At 33.9% G+C, this 17,700-nt stretch overlaps 1 long non-coding RNA gene and 2 pseudogenes across 2 annotated transcripts in view; 1 reads left to right on the top strand and 2 right to left on the bottom strand.

Moving 5' to 3' along the window:
* Positions 1-214, bottom strand: part of LOC114259893 (jasmonoyl--L-amino acid synthetase JAR4 pseudogene) — a 177,925-nt pseudogene extending 177,711 nt beyond the window's left edge. The window contains exon 1 of the transcript XR_014331200.1: positions 197-214. The product of XR_014331200.1 is annotated as a jasmonoyl--L-amino acid synthetase JAR4 pseudogene (transcript). The remainder of the gene's footprint in view (positions 1-196) is intronic.
* A 120-nt stretch (positions 215-334) lies between these two features.
* LOC145791887 (xyloglucan endotransglucosylase/hydrolase protein 2-like) lies at positions 335-7,951 on the top strand (annotated as a pseudogene).
* A 2,977-nt stretch (positions 7,952-10,928) lies between these two features.
* Positions 10,929-17,700, bottom strand: part of LOC145791007 (uncharacterized) — a 53,749-nt gene continuing 46,977 nt past the window's right edge. The window contains exon 6 of the long non-coding RNA XR_014330554.1: positions 10,929-11,977. This is a non-coding gene — a long non-coding RNA (uncharacterized LOC145791007). The remainder of the gene's footprint in view (positions 11,978-17,700) is intronic.

Genomic DNA, 17,700 nt, shown 5'->3' with positions numbered 1-17,700 from the left:
TATCTAGTTAAAAAATTAAGATGATCAGATACTACCTAATTCTTAGAATTATCTTAATTTTTTATATAGATAGTATATTCAGTAAATGTTATAAGATGAATGATTCGAAATTAACAAAATTGATTTCCAGATAGGCCCAACAAACTGACACCTAACAACACAATACCTAACTGGAGTAAATGTATTTCTTTTTAACCTCCGTTTGTTTCAACATAAAATTTTTTAACACTAGAAATTATTTTTTCATGTAATTAATTATGCACATAATTTTTCTTTTTAAATTTCGGCTATCAAGTTGACACTTCAAGGAAAACAATCTGAAAAGATCAATCACATGAGAGTCCTCTTCCCAAATGGGAATATCAGCATTTTGGGAAGGTTGACGTTTTGGGAAGGTATTGAAAAATGCTGCCTTTTTGTATATTTGCCAAAACGGCACATTGTATGGAAAAAGCCAAAGAGGTTGAAAAAACCCCGTGAGTTTTTGTTTCTTCTTTTTCTTCTCTCTCTCTCTCTCAAAGGCAAAAAGTCCATAATAGTGTCTGATTGGCACTGATGCTGATAAAAGGCTAAAAGACATAAGAAAAACAAAAAAGCTTCACATGAAAAGATAGGTTCTGTTTCATCAAAATTCTTTATTTTATGAAATTTTTTGTGTATATTATTTAAATTTTTTTTTAGATTAATTTGATAATCGTATCATGTTTAATTTATTACATTTGTCTAATAATAAATAAACGACAAGTATATTTGAATAATAGATCATACACTTTTTTTTTTGACAAATTAAATATATTATAATTATCAGATCAATTAATTTTTTTTATTTGTTATATGTTGATAATAAACATAAAGATTCTAACAAAATGAAAATCATCAAAACATAATAAACTCCACAAACCTAAACAGAAGGGAAGCCCTGCCCAAAATATTTACATGTATACAAACTTATATACTGAATATTGTGGTAATTATATTCTAGAGGTGGTAATTATATTAAAACAATAGGTGTTAAGACTGTCGCATCATTTTAAATAAAAATATTATATAAATTTTATTTGTATAGTACTACTGTAACGCCCTCAAAATTAACCCATTATATATATCATTGACATTCATTATTTAAAGATGACAATCTATTAATTCATTCATCAGAGTATTACAAAATAAAGCATTACATGTATCATCGAATAAAATGCCCTACAGGCTTACATCTTCCCAAGCCAACACTTGGATACAAAAATATGAGTTCTAACTCAATACAAGAAAAGCCCTAGGCTTGAATGTTTACATGTACTAATTATTTAAGACAGTTAACTAAAAGTAGTCTTCTTCAATCCAGAAGCCAAACCCTCCCAAGCTAATTCCTTGGAGGTAGTTTATCGCCTGGACCTGAAAATGATGTTCCCATAAAGGGTGAGCCACAGCCCAGTAGAAATATACTAAACCACATATAAGCAATGAATAAAGCAATAGCATTCAACAGATGGTTAACCAAGATAATCAATTACTTTATTTTACAGTCTCATGACACTATTGTCTAAGATATGTTTTACTTTCCAAATTTATCAACATGGCTCAGAACCTGGCCAAACTTACAACAGTAAATCACATATATCATATTCACATCCTTCCAATATCAACAAACAAATGAGACTCAAGCTCAAATCAAACACTTCATACTTCCAGATTGATACACATTTTAGTGCTGTATCAATAAAACACTTCTATATAAATAAGCACACATAAAAGTGATGCTAATGGAGTCCATCCCCTATCTCCTCCCAAACAAAATCCGGTTTAGAGGTCCATCCCCTATCTTCCCCTAAACCGTGGAGTACATCCCCTATCTCCTCCCACACACAAACAATGTATGCAAATGCAATGCTCAATCAATACACATATTTTCTGTATCAATGCCACAGTCAAAATTAATGACTTAACCAATGTGATTAGTTCCAGTTATTCCTAATCCACATGCAATGTCTACAACAATCATGACTATCCTCCACCGATAGCCCAAAACAGTTATTTCTAAACTGAAAATAACTATGTCCACAATTCAATAGACAAATGATTCAAATTATCCAATTATGCCATTTAATCAATGAATTCCCCAATTCCATGAATTTAACCATCTTTTCCCAATTCCATGAATTACTTATACAAATCAATTCAATAATTCAACTAAGGTTTTTCCCAAAATTTACCAAAGTATTCCCAACATATTAAAATACCAAAACTTAGAACATAACCTATAAAATGGAGTAGGAAATCCCTACCTCAAAGAAAACAACCCAAAAGGTGAAGAAAGAGATGAGTGCCCAAATACCAAAGTGCTCCAAATCGCCAAATGCTCAGATTAAATGGTAGCCCTTGCCTCACTCTATCTTTTTAATGAAGGATCTAGGGTAGAAACACACCCTAAGTGGATCAAATCTAAGAAAGAAGGTGAGTAGGGAGAGAGAGAAGTCGATCGGACCTAGGGTTTGGAATCAAAAGAAAATGAAAAAGACTGATCAAATCCCACTGCTGTGTATATAAACTGGACAGGCTCGCTCGAGCGAAGACTTGGTCGCTCGAGCGACCAGACACAGAGAAACTACGCTCGAGCCAAGGAAGCCTTGCTCGAGCCAACAACTCAAATGCTCGCTCGAGCGAAAGAAAGCTCGGTCGAGCGAAGAACTCAAACCCTCAGGTCTGAACCCAGACACACGCTCGAGCGAAGGAACTATAGCTCGAGCGAAGGATGAACTAACTCGCTCGAGCGAAGAAAAGCTCGCTCGAGCCAAGAATGCACAGCTACAGGTCCAAAACAAACACTACCTCTCGCTCGAGCGAACAACTCCTCGCTCGAGCGAAGAACCAAAAACCTGGACAGCAACTCTTGGTTTCTAAACCCAACCAACCTGAAACAAACCTGCCCAACACATCCTATAATTCCAAATGAGAAAAAATAAAGAATAACAACAACAACCATTATACAATGACAGAATCTACGGAATAGTCCGGATACAATAATTAAATGGGAAAAGACCGGGGTCGCTATAACTACCTAATTGTATTGTAATAGTTCACATCCTATATCAAAAATATATAATTTTGTATGGTTTCTAACTGTACACAGACCAATCATCTAGCAGTGGAAAGAGCTTTTGAGATGATTATCAACTATGGTAAAGCTAAATGTAATTCAAGTCTATCATCATGCAATATGATCTCTATCTTAAGTTAATCATTTCATGATCTTCAAATTTTACAACTTGGTTAAAGATGGTAATTATAGTCATTTACTATAGCATGGGAGACTTCACCGGTTAAAAAGCATTGGTTGTGTTATTAAAATTGCTAAAAAAAAAACCTTCACAATTAAGACTATATGTTGGGGTGTTTTGAAAAGATGGTTAAAAACTATTTTTTGACTTTTTTGTAAGAAAGGGAAGTGGATTAAAAATTGAGAAGTGACTTTTAACCCACTTCTCAAAATAGGCCGTTATCACAAACAAGGCACTCGCACAACTGAGATTCATGTGATCAAAGCATCAAACCACACTGGTTGGCTCACGAATGAACATTCTACACGTCACATGCCACAACCTAATTGTCCAACCTTGTGCTAATACGCCCTTGCCCTTAACCAAGGGTATATTAACAAATCAATAATGCATAATCTATAGCGATCCCGGGTTTACCCTTGTTGTACAGTGATCCGGACATGTGTCCGTGGATGATTGGTGGTTGTTTATTATTTTGTTTACATCATTTTTACTTCGTATTTGAGTTATAGGATGTGTTGGGCGGATTTGTTACAGGTTGGTTGAGTTTAGAAACCAAAACTAGTTGCCCAGGTTTTGGCCTGTACGCTCGAGCGGGGGTTTTGGCGCTCGAGCGGAGATTACACCCATTCAGTATTTTCCTGTGCAGCGTTGTACGCCCAAGCGTGGTATTGGCCGCTCGAGCGGGGTTGTCTGAGTGCCGCTCGAGCGTAGAGTTGGAAGCTCGAGCGGAGGCCTGGTTCTGCAAAAGTGCTGGGCGAGTGCATTCTGAGCTCGAGCGGGAGTTTGGCCGCTCGAGCGGAAGTCTGTGAGTGGCCGCTCGAGCGGGGTGGTTTACGCTCGAGCGGAGACCTGGGTTAAAGTCCCGAAATTGTGACTTTTCATATCACTTTTTTCTTTCTCTTCTCTCTCTTACTTTTCCAAAATCACCATTGTTGAGCCTCTCACTCTAGAATCTACCTTCTCTCTAGGTTTTGATCTAGTAAGAGTGGTTTGCTCATCTTTGGCCTTTACAAAAAAGTTGTTGATCGTCGAGGGCTTCATTTTAATCTGAAAATCTCGGGTTTTGGAGCACGTTGGGTTTTGTCGTCTTCTCCTTTGGGACTCCGAATTTGAGGTAGGGATATCCTACTCCTCTCTATGGGTTTTGTCTTTAAATTTTAGTATTTTGAGATGTTGGGCTTGGTTTGGTAATTTTGTGAAAGTTTGGGGCTTTTGTGTAATTTTACAAAAGTTGGGGTTTTATTCATAATAAACCTAGATGCATGTTTGGCATAAAAAAATGGAATGATTGTTGAATCATTGATGAAAATGGGACCTAAGGGTTGAAATGTTAATTATGGGAATTGACCTAATTACATTGTCTAATTAATTGGGATAATTAATTGAGAAGAATGAGAAAATGTAATGTTGATTGAATATCCATTGTGCATTTATTTTCTGTTTAGAAATAACTGCTTTGGGCTATCGGTGGAGGATAGTCGTGATTGTTGTAGACAATGCATGATGATTAGGTAAACTGAAACTAATCAATGAAATGTGTCATGGAACTTGACGGTTGATAGAATACATTAATTGTATGTATTGGGTGATTGTATATAGAACCATTGTGTTTGTATACGTTATGTGTAGAGGAGGAGATAGGGAATGTACTCCGCGGTTTAGGGGAAGATAGGGGATGTACCTCTAAACCGGATAAGTATTGGGAGGAGATAGGGGATGAACTCCGTAGACACAGCTCATATGCTTGTCTAGAGAAGTGAAGATAGAGCTCATATGCTTATCTTTGTGAAGTGTGGATATAGCTTATATGCTTATCTGTGAATGTGGGATATTGTTGTTATACATATCTGTTGAGAATGTGGATATAGCTTTTATGCTTATCTGAATGTGAGATATAGTTTTTATACATATCTGTGGAAATGTTGATAGAGCTAGCATGCTTATCTGTTGAAAAAGGGAAAATGAAAGGTAACTTAGACTCATAAGTTGTAAGACATAAATATGTGATTTATGTGATTGTATCAGTGTTGACCATCTATCAATTGCTAATATTTTAGTCATTGTCCATGGTTGGTTTAGTGTATTTCTACTGGGCTGTGGCTCACCCTATATGGGAATATCATTTTCAGGTGCAGGAAGCATGCCACCTCCAAGGACATAGCTGGGAGGCTAGTGGCGGACATACTTTTGTCGCTTAACTTTTGATGTATTACATGTAACTTCAAGCCTAGGGCTTAATGTGTAAACGAGTTAGTACTCTTTTGTTGTAACCAAGTGTTAACTTGGAAAGCTGTAAGCCTGTAGGGCATTTTGTTATGATGTTAACATGTAATACTTATGTAATGAAACTCTAAGGAATAAAGGAATGTGGTTAGTTTATATGCAAATGCATTCCTTGTTTGATGGGTTTAATGTTATTATTTTGAGGGCGTTACAACTTGGTATCAGAGCGTACCGGGTTCGAATACTTTGGGTACGTGGGAAGTGATTAGTATCACAATGGGTTTGTCTCGCTTGGTAGAGACTTAGATGTAGTATCATATGCTATGTGCTTAATTGATAACATGCTTATGTGACTATGTGGGTATGGGATTTAATTTCTGGGATGTTGATTGGATCCTTGAGTTTCTGGGAGTCTTGTTGGAAAAGCACTTGATCAATGCTGTTTCTAACCGGAACTCTAGTAACGTCTCGGGACTATCATTATCCGGAAATGAAATTCGTAAGTGCTTATGTGTTTATGTGTTTATGTGGAGTGAATTACAGTTGTCCATGCATTAGGACGTGAGTGTTTAGTTTCGGCACATTTATGAATGTGCTAACGTTCTATGTTGCCTTTATTAGGATGTCAGGACGAGGAAGAGGTGCTAGGCGTGGTAGACCTGCGAGGCAGGAAGCACCGTTATCGGGTGAGATTCCGGCAGTGCAGGAGGGGGTTGGTCAGGCCAACGTGGTTGAGCCAGTAGGTCAGCAGGCTATGGGTGCCTTGGCCAGAGAGATAAATAAATTGTTTACTAAACATAAATAAATTGTTTTTTAAAATTTTAAACTAAATAGAGTGCATTTTCCAAATTTAAGGAGGGACAACTAAAGGACTTACTACCCAAGATGGTCGCAGAGTTAAAGGAGAGGCAACCAGAGGGCTTACCACCTAAGAGGTTGCATAGTCGAATCCCACAAAGGCCAAATATCTCGGTCGTTAATTTCAGGGTCCTGAAATTAGTAGAGGTGCACATAAATTTGTTCGAACACACTTTTATAAAAAAAATATCAAAAAATATTAAAATATAAATAATAATCAATAAAAAAAAAGAAAAGAGAAACTGCACTTCAGTGTACAACTCAGTGGTAACCAAGCTATAATCTAAAGAGCCAAGATTTATTCTTTGTGACAAATAGATTGTGTCTTAGTTCATAGCACATTTCGAAAGTGTGTTCAAATTTTAGCTGTTAACCAAGCTATAATCTAAAGAGCCAAGATTTATTCTTTGTGACAATGATGTTTGTTCACCAACCAGGATCTAGAATTAAATCCAAGTTGAATTATACTTTCGGGTTCATCCATATGAACATTAAGCTACCAGTCAATGACTCTAGAGGAGTCGTAACAGCCTTCCATTAAGTTCACATTTACATATATATTCGTGCTCCTTGGTATAGGTTATCACTAACAAAAAAAAAAAAAAAAGCCGATCCAGTGCAAGAAACTCCTGCTAAAAAGGTGTCTATGATAACATAATGTAAATCTTTTTTTTTTTCTTTCTTTTGGCAGTTGAAATCGGAAGATAATGAATTGGATTTTGAGTTCTTGGGCAACAGAAAAGGGAAGCCCATCGGAGTCTAGACGAATGTCTTTGTAAAAGGAAAAGGGGGTAGAGAACAAAAGATCCATGTATGGTTTGATCCAACCGCGGACTTCCATACTTACAAAATCCTATGGAACCAACATCAAACAGTGTAAGGCAACTACCTAAACGCATTCCAATTTGAAAAATAAACTTATTCCACAAATTGCTTCTGAAAGCTAGCTATTTTCAAAAGAAATAAAATCATTATATCTGAAAATTTTAAATACCCTGTTTAAAGGAAACATTTTTAAATTGTCTTTTAAATATGTCTACACAAAGATGAAATATATTTATTCATTTATTTTGATATTTTCAAACTTTCCATTATTTTTGTTTTTGAAAACAACAAAAACATCGAAATTTAAAATGATATCACACTCCTTAAATCACAATCTGTTAGAGTTCTAACTTATTTTGTTAATCGTCTTTCCCCCCAACATTTATTTTGTTGATGAATATCCCATTCGAGTTTTCAAGAACAACAGACGCGATGGAGTTGGCTTCCTAACAGAACCAATGCAACTAATGGCAACTATATGGGACAGAGATAGTTGGGCCACGAATGGTGGAAAAACTAAAATCATTTGGGCTCATGCATCGTTTATAAGTCACTTCCGGGGCTTTGCCATTGACGGATGCCCCTATGACAGCTCTCACAGAAAATCATGCAATTCTTCCAAGTTCTGGTGGAATGAAAAGAATTACTGGCAACTGTCTCCTGACCAAGAAAGAAGACATCAAGTCATAAAGCACAATTATATGTAGTATGATTACTGCAATGACAGAACTAAACACCCAACATATCCCCCAAAATGCCCACAGTGATAACAGCCCTTTATTTTCCTATTACATAATCATCTGACGATAAGTGCAGTTTAAAACTATTGAATTCACAATATAATATTATGCTTAATCACTTTCTACTTCTTCTAATTCTCAACCTTCTCTCGGACCTAATACATTTTTCAGGACAACTATTCGGGCCTGTCTTTCTAGTTCTAAATACACGAAATATTGTAGAATTGAGCTGCACCATGTACAAAAATATGCATACAAACATTGATAATCATCAAAATCAATGCTTCATTTGTATATTCTCATTCATAGCATAAGAATCAACTATGTCAGAACTTCATACAGTATTTCTTGAACACAACCATATGCCACTATCTCAGCATCACAACCCTTCCATCAAATTAAGCAAAGCAGAACACTACACAACAGACTTCAGAGCAAAACAAAATGTTCCCAGACAAAATTCAAAATAAGCATTATTTGCATTGGCTCTATAATAAAAAATCACCAAAATGTATGGAAAGTTACTTCATTCAAAATAGGTCCATTAAAAAATTGCACCTCTGCAATAAATACCAATAATAAAATCATGGGCCCAAAAAGAAAGAAAAAAAAAAAGAAAGATAAGGTCATTCAGGGAAAAACTTATGCAAATGTATTGCAACTTAGGCAATAAAAACTTCAACAAAAAGTTAATTTTTTGACCCAAAAGAAAGAAAATTCAAGAAAGACAGTAAAATAAAATAAAAAAACGTTTAACATATTGTCAAGTGAAGAGGGTTTTTGAATTTATATAATAAGGGAAAATGTAAAATGTAAAATTCAAATATAAAATGACTTAAACAGGAAAATTCAAATGAAATGTAAAATTAAAAATAAATTTCAAAAAAAAAACCGTTCTCCCATATTCAAAAAATATAAAATAAAAAAATCTCGGCCATTCAAACAAAATGTAAAATTAAAAATAAAAAAGAACCATTCTGCCTTATTCAAAAATAAAAAAAAAAATAAATAAAATCAGAGATGGGTATAAATGATTTACTGTCTTTGGGTCCATGAAAATCCACAGAGAACTTCTCCACCTTATGGTCACTCATCATCCTATTTCACAACAATCAAAACCCAACTATAATAATAATAATAATAATAATAATAATAATAATAATAATAATAATAATAATAATAATAATAATAATGTATGTGTCTTGGATTCACACACACTGTGTAATATGTGTCTTGGATTATTCTCACACACTTAACATACACCTACACGAATTTGGGATTGGTGCTGTACATGAGTGCATAGTAGATCCATTAAATAATTCAGATTAATTATATATTTATAATTTATAATAAGATTATGTTTATGTTTTTAAAAAATAAATAGTTAATATGATTTTGATAATTTTTTTAAAAAGTGGAGTTTGATCATGAGTCTATATTTATTCCATTAACTTGATTTTTTATGCAAACGATGTACTCAACGAATCCAATAATATAAATCATTCAATTCATGAAAATATGATCCGAACAAATCTTTAGAGTATGACACTAACATCCATCCCAAATCCACACCTAGAAACCAACATATATCTATATATAACACATTTAATAATCTAATACACACAAATTAAAGTCAGTACACAAATTAGGACAAACTGTTTTAAACTAAGATCAAAAGAAAAAAATTGTCTTAAAATGGCTTATTCACACAAATTATCTTAATAAAACATCAAAAAAAATAATAACAAATGCGAGCCAGAACCAATATTGTCTAAAACAGAATATAAATACAGACGAAGCCCATTACTTCTGTTATTTCAAAGAATCTGAATTTATAAACTCCAAACTGTCAAAACTGAGTTAAAAAACCGACACTATGAAAATCATATTCTTAATTCAATCCAAATCTCCATACCAACTGTCAAAAATATATGAATTGATGATGATACATGTTTTCTTCTAACTGGGCTTAACAGAACTAACAAATCACGTAAATTAATGATACAGAAAGATGGGAGAAAAAAAAAAAAAAAAGCTGTTCACGATGTATAGACATGAAACCATAATCAACAATATGACATGGTAATCTATATAACAAAAGAAACAAAATCTGATTCAAACATAAATTCAAACAAAGAGATAATTTGTCCTCTTAATTTCTGAAAGTACACAACTGATACACTAATATGGAACCAATTAAGGCCATAAATAAGTTGCCCACAGCAGAAGTTATTAAATGGGAAGACTTGCAACTTATTATGATTATACCACATGTAAACAGATACATATAATTGTTTTACATATTTGATAATATATTCTGATATGTATTAAAACTTCATAAAATGGATGCTTATATCTGTTCATTAACATGCTCAGATTTAGTGCACATCCATACACATTTATCAAAAGAAACACCACCAAAAAAATGTCAATTCTGTCCATTTTCTCAAATAACCTATACCCCACAATAAAAAAAATGCGTAGGAATGTGGCAAAGCAGTTTTAAAGATTCAAATGACATGGAAATTACATGTTAGAGCAACTCTAATGGTGTGCTTCCCCATCATGCGAAAGCCAAAATTTGGCAACAACACTTCCAATTCATGTGCTATTTTTTGGTGCCAAATTATAACAATGCCAAAATTTGGCAAGAGCTCATCTCTCTACTCTCTAATGACAGAACCCTATTTGTCAACAAAGCCATTGTGATATAAGCTAATTGTTATTGTTGTTGTAGTTCTTTTTCAAAGCTAATTGTTTAAGTGTAAGGAAAATTCACCTAAATACAGCTAAACAAACATTAATTAACATGAATTTCAACAAATTCAATTCAAACAACATGAAAATGACACCACATTTTCAACTCAAATTAGACAGTAAAATAATAAAGAAGTAAGAGAAAACAGTGTACATGGCAATTTATCAGTTGAAGAATTTTGATGGGTGTTTCCATCTTTGGGTTTGAAGAACCCTCCCAAATCCATCTTCCTTAACAATTTTTAGAGAGAGAGAGAGAGAGAGAGGAGAGAGAAGAAAATACCTAAATTTAAAGGGGGACCAACGCCGATACATAATCATACATATATATACATCAATCTCTGAAATTATATGCAAACATCCATATATAATACACACAATCGTATCTAATACACACAAATTAAAGGCAATACACCTTGTTCAAAAAAAAAAAAAAAAAAGTCAGTACACAAATTAGGACAAACTATTTTAAACTAAGATCAGAAGAAAAAAAATTGTCTTAAAATGGCTTATTCACACAAATTATCTTAATAAAACATCAAAAATAATAATAACAAATGCGAGCCAGAACCAATATTGTCTAAAACAGAATATAAATACAGACGAAGCCCATTACTTCTGCTATTTCAAAGAATCTGAATTTATAAACTCCAAACTGTCAAAACTGAGTTAAAAAACTGACACTATGAAAATCATATTCTTAATTCAATCCAAATCTGCATACCAACTGTCAGAAATATATGAATTGATGACGATACATGTTTTCTTCTAACTGGGCTTAACAGAACTAACAAAATCACGTAAATTAATGATACAGAAAGATGGGACAAAAAAAAAAAGAGTTGTTCACGATGTATAGACATGAAACCATAATCAACAATATGACATGGTAATCTATAAAGTATTAATGGAAGAAGAAGAAGAAAAAGAAAAAATTGTTCTTCCTTATTCAAAAAATATAAAATTAAAAATAAAAATCAGAGATGGGTATAGATGATTTACAGTTTCTCTACGATGGAGGACGGAGGTGCCGTAGTGGGTTAAGATATAATAGGGAGAAGAGATGAAGAGTTGCTGTCAGTGGAGATCAGAGGCGACGCGACGGTGGAGACGACGCAATGGTGGAAGCGGAGTGGCAGTGGAGAGAAGGGAGAGGAAGAGAGAGATATCTGAGGACAGAGAGTTTGAGACCTGAGAAGTTGGAGAGGAGATCGGAAGCGGCGCGACGGTGGAGACGACTCGACAGTGGAGAGGAGGGAGAGGAAGAGAGAGATCTCTGAGGACAGAGTTTGAGACCTGAGAAGTTGGAGAGAGAGAGAGAAGTGTGCAAATAATGTTTGGAGTGGGTGGAACACGAGAGAGAGGGGATTGTTTTGGGCGGGAATTGAAAATATTACAAAGCATCTCAGCCCTCAATGGTTAAAAACAACTCATCTCAGCCGTTGAATTGAATTGTATCTCTGATACATTTTCACACAAATTCAAAACTCTTCTCTCTTATTATATAGATAGATTTACAATCTTTTTCTGAGATTTTTCAAATAAAATCAATATTAAATATGAAATTTTAAAATCTAAAATCAAAATTTTACCATCGTTCATCTTAAACAAATGAGATCTCACCGTACATGTTGAACAACGAAATTTCACCCTTTTTTTCTTTTTTTTTTTAACTCCAATCGATTGTAATTACATGAAATAAATATATCAATTTTAACCATGGCATCAATTATTTGATACATTTTTCAAATTAATAAATTTTTAACCAACACTAATTTATGGGGTAGGTTTAAAATTTAAATAAATACATTCGCTTCAAGGTGGGGTAAGTAGAGTTTTGATCAACTGTTGGTTTTAAATGAATAAACAAATATTTTTTAAGCAACACTAATGTTTTATTTGATTCATTAGAATGAAAGAGAATGTAATGAAATAATGATTCCTTTGGCTTTTCTATGGAATGAACATTCTCTTAAAATAGTGAAAAATGGTTCTATTTATAATATATTTATCATTGTTGTTTTAGTCTAACCAAATATGAGAACGAATATTTTAATAAAATAATATTTTATTTATTTATTTATAGATAGGATGAAATGAACATTTCATGCCACCTAATTCTCGTGAATCAAACCTACCTAAGAGGCTTTTTCTAATTTATTTTTATTGGTAAATGTTATCTTTAAATAGATAGTTAATAAATCTTATTAAAAGAAACTAGCATGTGAGTGGTGTGGTGAGTATACTTTTTGTTAAAAAATAGATAGTTGATTATTCGCATTCCCACAATCCCACATTGGCTTAGAGTAAGTGAGTTTTAAGTCAACTTTAAATATATTATCCGACTTTTGTCAAAAAAATACATTACCCGACTCATTTTCCTTTGACTCATTTTCCTTTGTTTGGGGATAAATTACACCAACCTTGAGATTTTTTTCTATTACAAAATCCCCCTCAATGTTTGAGAAATTATACTCCACTCCTAGAGATTTTAAATCATATTACAATTTTCCCTCTCCGTTAAGTCTACGAATTTTAATGACAATAATAAAAAAAGAGTTGTTATTAGCACTTACCTAATTTTTTAGACCCTCCAATTCTCATTTTTTCATTTATTTATTGCAATTATACTTTGAAGTAAAATTACATTAAAGAATAACCTTTAATGGAACACACATCCACCAAATGAAGACAATTAGAATAACACCCTATAATATAGTATACACATCTCCACCCCCACTTAAACGTATTTTTCACCAACCTAAACCCTAAACATATTCCTCTTTATCACCATCCTAAACCTCAGGGCCGGCCCTGGGCTAAGGCCAGTGAGGCCTGTGCCTAGGGCCCAAAAAAGGGCGCCAAAATTCATTATCTTGTAATATATCAAAAATTCAAAATGGCCCAATTTTGTTTAATTAATTTAGGCCATTTTAAAATGCCTCAAAAGTTTTATTTGGCCCAATTGATAAAAGGCCGAATTAAAAAATATTCGTAAGTGTTAGTTTTTAGCCCAATTAAAAAAATAAAATCTAAAATATATGTATATGTCTATGGGGCCTTTTTTTTTCTTCTCTTTTTATGGCCCAATTATGTGTTTTTTAGTGGTTTTTTAAATACGTTTACGCAATTTTATTTATTTATTTTGTAGATACATCTAATTTACATACACTTAAAAACTATAATATTTTTGTTTTTGAAAAAAACAAAAAAAGTTGCCAAATACAAAAAATATAAAAAAAATACGAATTGCAAACTCAAATAATTATTTTTGAAAATTCGGGTGATTTTTATTTTTATAAATATCTAAAAGGCCCCAAAAAATTGTTTCGCCTTAGGGCCCCAAAAACTCAGGGCCGGCCCTGCTAAACCTTAAACTTGTTCTTCTTTATAACCATTTTTGTAAAAAAGCTATAATCACCATTTTTATGTCCAAATCAGTTAAAGTTTCAAACAATCCTATTACAGACTCCGAGTTTCTCCAATCAAATTTCCATCAACATTTGTAGTTGTTTTCACCATTCATTGATACTTGTAGAGCAATAAAGGATGATGACAACAACTCTGATGAGGTTAGCGTTGCTGTAACGCCCTCAAAATTAACCCATTATATATATATATATATATATATATCATTGACATGCAATATTTAAAGAAAACAATTCATTAATTCATTCATCAGAGTATTACTAAATAAAAGCGTTACATGTAACATCAAATTAAATGCCCTACGGGCTAACATCTTTCCAAGCCAACACTTGGACACAGAATATGAGTTCTAACTCAAATACAAATAAAGCCCTAGGCTTGAATGTTTACATGTAATATCAAATAAATAAATAACAACTAAACTAAACAGAGTCTTCAACTCCAATTCCTTCCAAGCTAAGTCCTTGGAGGTAGCTTATCACCTGAACTTGAAAATGATGTTCCCATAAAGGGTGAGCCACAGCCCAGTAGAAAAATACTAAACCAAATATAAGCATTGGATAAAGTTATAGCATTCAATAGATGGTTAACCAAGATAATCAATTATAACTTGATACTGTCTCATGACTCTAATGTCTATGACATGTTTCAATTCCCATTATTATCAATATGGCTCAGAACTTGGCCAAACTTACAACAGTGAACTATATATCACATTCACATTACTTCCAATATCAACAACACAGATGAGACTCAGGCTCATATCAAAACACTTCGTACTTCTCATTTGATACACATTTTAGTGCTATATCAATAACACGTAAAAACACTTCAATATAATAAGCACACATAATAGTGATGCTAATGGAGTCCATCCCCTATCTCCTCCCAAACAAAAATCCGGTTTAGAGGTCCATCCCCTATCTTCCCCTAAACCGTGGAGTACATCCCCTATCTCCTCCCAAACAATATACATATGCAATGCTCAATCAATACATGTATTTTCTGTATTAATTCAATAGTCTAAATTTATGACTTAAACAAATTGATTAGTTTCAATTTTCCCTAATCCACATGCAATGTCTACAACAAACACGACTATCCTCCACCGATAGCCCAAAACAGTTATTTCTAGACTGGAAATAAATATATCAACAATTCAATAGGCAAGTGATTTTAATTATCCAATTACACCATTTAATCAATGAATTCCCCAATTTCATGCATTTAACCAATTTCCCCAATTTCCTTAAATTAATTCTACAAATTAATTTATTAATACAACTAGGGTTTTTCCCAAAATTACCAAAGTACTCCCAACATATCAAAATACCAAAACTTAGAACAAAACTTATAGGATGGAGTAGGAAATCCCTACCTCGAAGAAAATAACCCGAATGGAGAAGACGGAGATGAAGACCCAAATTCCAATGTGCTCCAAACCACCAAACGTTCAGATTAAATGGAAGCCCTCGACTCACTCTATCTTTTTAACAAAGAACTTAGGGTAGAAATACACTCTAAGTAGATCAAACCTAAGAGAGAAGGTGTGTAGGGAGAGGGAGAAGACGGTTCTAGGGTTTTAGAATCAAAAGGGAGATGAAAAATGATCCAGAAAGTCGGGTCTCGGATTTATGTAGTCGACTCCCCGCTCGAGCGTCAAACACAGACTCACGCTCGAGCGTGAAAAGATCCGCTCGAGCGTCGATTGTACACTTCCAGAAGTTTTGCAGGCGATGGTACCCGCTCGAGCGCTAAACTCTCCGCTCGAGCGGAGGGACTGCAGAGTAAAGTACTGGGAGATGGAAAAACACGCTCGAGCGTCAAAAATCCCGCTCGAGCGGATAAGCAACAACGAAGAGCCCGCTCGAGCGTTAAAACTTCCGCTCAAGCGTGAAGGCCAAAATCTGGACATCACCTTTTGGTTTCAAAGTGCAACCAACCTGTTTCAAACCTGCCCATCACAACCTAAGATTCAAATACAAAGAGGAAAGGCTAGAAGTGATAATGATACAAAAACAAGTCCACGGAACCAAGTCCAGAATACAGTATACAAAGGAAGGAAAAACCGGGGTCGCTATAGTTGCATTAGTAAGTTTATCTATCATGCACTAACGATTCTTGGTCATTTTCGATGGTAGCTATATTATTTGAGCTTGTTTGGTACTAGTTTGTCGATTGCTAAGTTTTTGTTCAGTAATACGGTGCTAAACAGAAACATTTAATTAAATAGATGTGTAACAACCCTCACTTTATTCTAGTCATGCTTGCATGTATTTACATGATCTTGTCTTGTTAAGTTGTATTTGCAAACCTTGATTTGTTCCGCACAAGTATTGCTTGCATGCTTTGCTCCTTGCTTAGGGTGAGTTTAGTCGAGGTCATCTTAAGCCTAGGTTACACCTTTGAACCTCTTACACCAAGGACCATCTTGGAGTCACTTTGATTGACCTTCACCTCCACCCTGGCATATTGGCCGAGATGTCATCATCTAGGCCGAGGTGTTCATCACCAAGGCTGAGATGTGTACTATCTAGGCCGAGATGTGTACTATTTAGTTTTTCCCCTAATGAAATGAAGTGTTTATGAACCTATGGCATTGTACCAGAGTGTTATGCTTTCTTACTCCCACAGTGGAGGTTGCGAGTTCAAACCTATGTGGGGCACTTGGGTGATCATCTTCCCATTCCCCCGTAGATCTAGGCTAGACTACGTCTTAACAAGTAACGAAGAAAATGATAATTTTATGAGAAAAATAAAAACAAAAAAAAAAATGAGGGATATATCAAAATAAATAATGCTTAAATCAATAAAAAGTTGACATGTTTGTCCATGTCATTAAGAGAAAATTTAGGAGTGATGTCTTAAGCGTTTCCCATATCAATACAATTTAAATTGTATGTAACCAAAGAATTATTTGAAAGTTTGCAAGGTTAGACAAATCAACATATGCGTTAGTAAAACTGAACATGAAGGACTTATGTATTGTTAACGAGGGATAAGCAAGACAAAGCAACTCAACATGGGAATTTTTGTCACGCCTTGAATTCAAAGACCTAGAACTGTAAATTGCAACTAAATTATGTTTTATGATAAAGAATATTAATTTGTGGAGTTAATTGAACATATAAGGGTAACAAAATCACTCAAAAGTCAAAATTATTGACTGATGCATATGGAGCTCACTAGCCAGCCACGTGCAATCGCACATGCCCACACTATTACAAAAAAGAAAATGCTATGCTGTTAAATTTTTTACCAAATAAATGACCAAATATCTCAGAAAATTATAGAATATTTTCGAAATATCACATGTCCGTACTTTTTGACCAATCATCATTCAATATATCCCTTCATGTTCCCCAACCATTCAATATAATACCTTACATACTCACATTTTTCACCAATCATAATACTACGGAATACCACATGTCTATACTCCGACATTACTAAATAATTACTCAAATTTTGCGAATCCCAGACTCACGTGAAACATTTAGTAATTTATTTAGTAAAAAATTTGGTATCACTAAAATTACCCTTACAAAAATTGAGAACTATGATCTTTCATAAACAATCTCAGTTTTTTC

The sequence above is a fragment of the Camellia sinensis genome, chromosome 5 (assembly GCF_055761805.1).
Source record: "Camellia sinensis isolate YWXY chromosome 5, ASM5576180v1, whole genome shotgun sequence".
NCBI classification, from domain to species: domain Eukaryota; kingdom Viridiplantae; phylum Streptophyta; class Magnoliopsida; order Ericales; family Theaceae; genus Camellia; species Camellia sinensis.
The sequence above is the reverse complement of the archived record's forward strand: the minus strand, read 5'-3'. Positions and strand labels throughout refer to the sequence as shown.